We start from the raw sequence: 6,165 nt of genomic DNA on the forward strand, positions 1-6,165 counted from the left end.
CATCCTCAAACCAGATGAGACCCAGAGGAGTCATTCCTTCGCTCTTCCGCCTCCCGGGTCCTGAAGCCACACTCAGATGGAGGCCTCTTCTTTTGAGACCACGCCGGTGTCCACAGCCTCTCTCACTGGCACATGAGGCCAGTCCGGAGCCTGTGTGTCCACCCTTAGTGGCAATAGAGTCAGGGGCCCCTCACGGGGTGTGGGAGCCTGGCGGGGTGGTGTGGTGGAATTCCCAGGGCCTGCGGGGAGTCCGGGAAAGTGGCCCACTGTCGGTTGGTTCAGCTCCTGCGCATCTGAGCGAGTCTGAAGCAGCTCTGGCACTCTGCGTGCCAGTGGCCAGGGTGACCATCTCTCTGCTCCCAGGCCCTGTCCTACCAACCGGACACAGAGAATCTCCTTTGACTCCATCCCCTCAAACTCCTGCTTCTTGTCTGTGGTATGGGATCTGAAACCCTACCTGCGGGGTTGTCGTGAGGAGGAAATGAGAAAAATATGTGGAAAGTGGCCGATTGTGGTCTGGGTGCCAAGTGGGGTCAGAGGCTGAGAGCTGTGTTAGCTCAGGGACCGTGACCGTCCCCTCCTGCCTTCATTTGGGCTATCGCCCTTCCATCAGGCAAAGCCTCTCTGGTCTCCAGCATGGTGGAGGGCTGGGAGGTTCCTCCGATGCCCCGGCCTCATCCCTGTCTCCGGGGAAGCTGGTGCCTTCCGGTAGAGGGCCTCCTCACGGTCAGAGGGTGAGCCTCTTGCTCCCACAGATCAGCCTCGCCCTGGGAGGAGCCCTTTGCAGTTACCACGGTGCCTTTCCCACCATCCTGTAAAACAGGTCCTGTGTCTCGTCCTCTGTTGTCTTCTTTCCCATCTTCTTTCTCCTTATGAATCTAAACCTCTCATTCTTTTCACTGTTGTTTTAATGGAGTTTTGGAAGGAGGGAGGGATAACCTCATTGTAACTGAACACAGGTCCGGCTGCCCGCTGCTTGAAAGCCAGTGCCTGAGAGACAGAGGCTGATGCGAAGGAAAGAGGTTTATTCAGGTGCCGGCCCCCTGGGAGATGGCGCACTCTCCTCTCAGAGCCCCTCTCCGCATCTCTGTCCTGGCTAGTTTGCATAGGGGACAGCGGGAAGAGGAGAGCTGAGCAATTTCTGGTGACGCGCAGTTTCTTGGCCCTGCTCTCAGTGGTGTCGAAGTCGTCTCCTGCTAGCGTCACCGTGCAGTTTCACTGCTGCTGGCGTCTGGGAGCAGGACGTGCGGGCAGCATCTCTGCTGTGCTGACACCAGTCGGTGACACCTGTCCAACTTCTTGTGGTCAGGGCCGTTCCTTGGTGAAGCAGCAACTGCAACTGCTGACGTCTGTACAGCACTCACAAGGAAACTTTTAAGACACGAATCTCTAACGAGTCTGTTAGTGCAGCCTGTTCTGTAACTACTGCCTGATCGGTGTGTTTACTTCAGTCACTGTTACAACATGATAAACACATGTGTGTACTCACCTGTGTTTGGCCAGAATCTATGAGTTACTGAAAAAGAAAACTTCACTTGTTGAAGCCTACCCCCCAGTACCTCCGAATGTGACTGTTTTTGGAGCTACGGGCTTAACAGAGGCAATGAAGGGGAAATGAGGTCCTCTGGATGGGCGCCCACCCAGTAAGACTGGTGGAAGAGATCTGGACACAGAGGAAAGGCCCTGAGCGGTCACAGGCAGAACTCTCCCCACAGCAAGCCAAGGAGAGCGGGCTCGGAGCCAACCCCTCCGACACCTTTGTCTCAGACTTCTGGCCTCCAGAACCGTCAGAGAATAAATCCCCGTTGTTGAAGCCGCCCCGTGCGTGCTCCTTTGTAACGGCAGCCCTGGCAAACTCACACACACACACGAAGTCTTTCCCCAACACCTGGAGCTCTGCACTCAACCTGATTGTTGGAAAAGCCAGGTCTTTGTCCACATGACACAATAATCAGGTGCTTTGTGAGCAAAAGAACAAGGTTAAAGTGACTAACAGTAAGCCCCAACAACATGGCCTTACTGAGAGAATGAGCATATAAATTTTATCATTTATCTTCAAAAAGCGAAGAAATCCAGATGCCATTTTTAACGTTTTAGTGTGGCAGGAACTGAAACTTGGATAGCAGGTGCACCTTAACGGTAGCATACCGTTAACGTTTTAAAACTTGTAATTAGCCGTGGCTCAATGGGTTGAGTGCCAGCCTGTGAACCAAAGAGTCGTAGTTTCAATTCCCAGTCAGGGCACATGCCTGGGTTACAGGTCAGGTCCCCAGTAGGGGGCGCTCAAGAGGCAACCACACATTGATGTTTCTCTCCCTCTCTTTCTCCCTCCCTTCCCCTCTAAAAATAAATAAATGAGATCTTTAAAAAAAACCCTTGTAATTACTTTTTCAAGAAAATTCAGCAAACTAATCAAAGAAACATGCACACTTAAGTACATTTAAAAACTTACTTTCATGAGTGAAAAATATTTTCCCAAATCAAGGTGACCAGGAGGCAAATACCCGAGCTGAAAGTCTCTGGTAGACCTCATCAAACCTCCCTCAAGTACCTACCACTAGATGGAGACGGGGAGCAGGAGTAAGGTCCTTGAAAATTCAGAGTTCCCTATTTTTTCCCCCCACATTACAAGGCTGTGGAATTATTTTTCTCACATAGTTGTGGTCACCTGTGATGACTTTTTGATTCCTGGTTTAACCCTAAGAACTTCCTTCAACTCCATCTGACTGGAGAATCATGTCAATTTGTTGCCACGGTTTTACGACCCAGATGCACGCTTGTTTGAACTGAAAACCAGCATGGGTTCAGATAATGAGGACATCTCAGCCAGGGGGAGAAGACACTGAGGGCAGTTTATCGTTTTTTATTTTTTATTCTCATATGAGGACACGCTTATTGATTTTAGACGGGGGGGAGGGAGGGAGTGAAGCATCGATGCGAGAGAGACATATCAATTGGTTGTCTCTTACATGCACCACGACCAGAGATTGAACCTGCCCACAGCCTTGGCATGTGCCCTGACTGGGAATCGAACCTGAGACCTTTTGGTTTACAAGATGATGCTCTAACCAACTGAACCACACTGGCCAGGGCCACGCCGAGGGCAATTTAAGTGCTAAGAAATGAAATACTTTTCAAGTTTTTTTAAAAAATTAATTTAATTTAGTATTAATATATTATTTGTTGAATGTAGTAATTTAATAAACTGTTACTATGTAATCAACATGCTATCTTCTTGTAATTTCTAATAACATTCACGAAATGAACCTTAAATCCTGGTAGGAGGGAATTCCTGTTTTAAGACAGTGAAGGCAAACTATGTTCTGAGAACATATACTCACTGGCCAACTCCGAAGGTGCCAAATTTAACCGTGGCCCAGGTTTGTTCTTAGATCCTGTCAGAGAGACAGACTCATAGATGGAGAACAGCTGACAGCTAGTTGGGGCGGGGTGGGGGGAGGCTAGCGGGTAGAGAGATCGAGCAAAAAAAGAAAAAGGACTCACGGACACAGATAACAGGGTGGTGATTGCTAGGGGGCAGGAAGTATAAGGGGACTAAATGGTAATGGAAAAAAATAATAAAGATTATATTAAAAAAAAAAGAAGAATCTGTTGGAAGGCATCGAGTTGAAGCCAGGCTTACATTCTGATTCCTCCAAGTCACCAAGTGGTTGTATGGGCGAGGAGTCGGGGTAGACAAAGCCAAGGGGACAGGAAGCGTTTTGGTTGGTGGCGAGGAAGCACAGATGGCTTTCACAAACGATAACACACGTGTGCACAGGAAACAAAACACTCGGAAATACACCTGCTCCTGTAAACTGCAAAGACTGCAGAGAGCCTGTTCAGAGTGTCCTTGTGTTCCCAAATCAAGCTTGGCTTTTTGGAGCTTTTACACCAAGAATGGACGCACACTGGCGTCCAGATTCATCTTTTGAATTAAGTTGAAGAAGGCATCCTCCGATCCCAGTCTGGAGTAGAAGAGACACAGCATGGTAACAATAGGCGGGATTTAACCCTGAAAGGGTAGAAATGTAGATTTCTAGGTAAAGTCAAGTTCTTTGTTTCCTGGCTGAGACACTAAAATGATTTATTCCAGTGTTTTCTGGCAATGTCTGGTCCTCCGATCAAATCACCGTGGGGTGGTTAAATGTGGTGGCCAGGGAGAGGAGTGCCCTCCTGCCCCAGAGGGGCCGTGGGTTCCCTAAAGGGTCCTGCATTCCAGTTATTCGGGAATCATGCTCCAGGTAAGAGAAGACATTTAGGGCACTGCCTCCAACGGTGAGTCCTTCCATGAGAGCGTTGCAGATGCGAGTTTTGAGTTGCTTGTTCTTTACCTCACTCACATACTGGTTTGAATTTTTCTATAAGAAAAAAGTGGAATTTTCTTTCACTAGAAGTTCTGCTGGGCTCCCAACACTTGCTCAAGAGGCAGTAGCCAAGGCGAGAGCTTGAAGTTAGGTGGGTCAGTATGATCTAATTGGATTTGCTTAACCAAGGGGTTGAGCTCTTACATTTCCTCATTCGTTTGGTCCACAAACACTGAATACCTACCATGGGCCCAACGCCGTTCTGGGGGCTGGCTATGAGGTGATTAAAAAGACATGACAGCCCTGGCTGGGGTAGCTCAGTGCATTGAGTGCTGGCCTGCAGACCAAAGGGTCGCCAGTTCGATTCCCAGTCAGGGCACATACCTGGGTTGTGGGCCAGGTCTCCAGTGGGGGACATGTGAGAGGCAACCACACATTGCTGTTTTTCTCCCTCTCTTCCTCCCTCCCTCCCTTTCCTCTCTAAAAACAAATAAATAAAATCTTTAAAAAAAAAAAAAGGACAAATCCCTGGCTTCATGCGACTTACGTCATGGTAGATAACTAGACAAAAACCATCTAAGTGAATAAATACCTAAATGATTTTAAGTAGGTGGTAAGTGCTATGAAGAACCTGTGAATGTTACCTTATATGGCAGAAGGGACTGCAGATGTGATTCAGCTAAGAATTTTGGGGTGGGGAGATTACACTGGGGAAATAGAGTTAAAAAAACAAAACCTCCTGCCAACCCGGGAAAGCCGCCCACAAAGGTAGGAGGGAAAGGGGACAGTGTCGTTACTGAGTGAGCCTCACACCAGAAGGGGACACACCCGACAGGCAGTATGCCCAGAAAGGAAGCTCACCTGTTACACGGCCCTGCAGGTGCGACCGTCACACACACGTGCTCGGGCCAGAGGCCTGGACCACCTGTCACACAGAGTTCGTCCTGAATTCACCTGGCAGTCGGGGAGCCACCTGTGCTTGTGAATTGCCTTTATCCAGAGGAAAAACACACTTGTCCTATCTTTATGGCAGGAGGCAGTTTTGGGGCTTGGAGCCAGGTGTCCCCCCAGGTGAGGCTCCTCCTCCTGTGGGGACTGGGAGCCAGGGCCCTGTCTCCCTTGCTGTTTCCATCCAAAGTGATGGCTCCCAGGAAGTCCGGGGTTGTAAAGCTGGCAAAAGGCTTCTTTATACATGCATCTCACAGAGATGGAGAAAATTTCACAGTGACAGATTTTCTGAGGAAAGGGTGGTGGTTGTGGGGAAGGTGCCTCCCCCCTTTGGCACTGGGAGGAATGAAGACTTGTCTTTCTTAGGTTTCCTTTGTATTTGCCGTTACAACGTCCTGGATTCCCTGGGCGGCTCCTGGGTGTAATCACACGCGCCCTGATAAGAGGGAGGCAGCAGGAGATCTGACCACAGCAGAGACAGAAGGCAGTGTGACCAGGGACAAGAGAATGCTACACCACTGGCTTTGAAGAGGGGGGCGGGGCGCCAAGTCACCCATGACCTCAGCTCTAGGAGCTGGAAAAGGCAGGCAAACCGTCTCCGGTACAGGCTCTGGAGTGAGCCGGCCCTGCCGACACCTTGGCCCAGTGACACTGATTCTGGACGCCTGACCTCCGAACTGCAAGGGAACACGTGTGTTGTCTTCAGTGACCAAGCATGTGGATATTTGTCACAGCAGCCACGGGAATGAGTAGATGAGTATACTGGCGGGAGGTGCAGAGAGGTCCATTGAGAAGCGGGCTCTGAACAGAGGATACCTGGGCTCCAATCTGACTAGAGGGAGCGATTGACCCAGTAAAGTTCTGGAGGGAGCAGCCTAGGCAGACAGAACGGCAGAGTTGCTGGGGTGGG

The sequence above is a fragment of the Desmodus rotundus genome, chromosome 6, assembly GCF_022682495.2.
Source record: "Desmodus rotundus isolate HL8 chromosome 6, HLdesRot8A.1, whole genome shotgun sequence".
Taxonomy (NCBI): domain Eukaryota; kingdom Metazoa; phylum Chordata; class Mammalia; order Chiroptera; family Phyllostomidae; genus Desmodus; species Desmodus rotundus.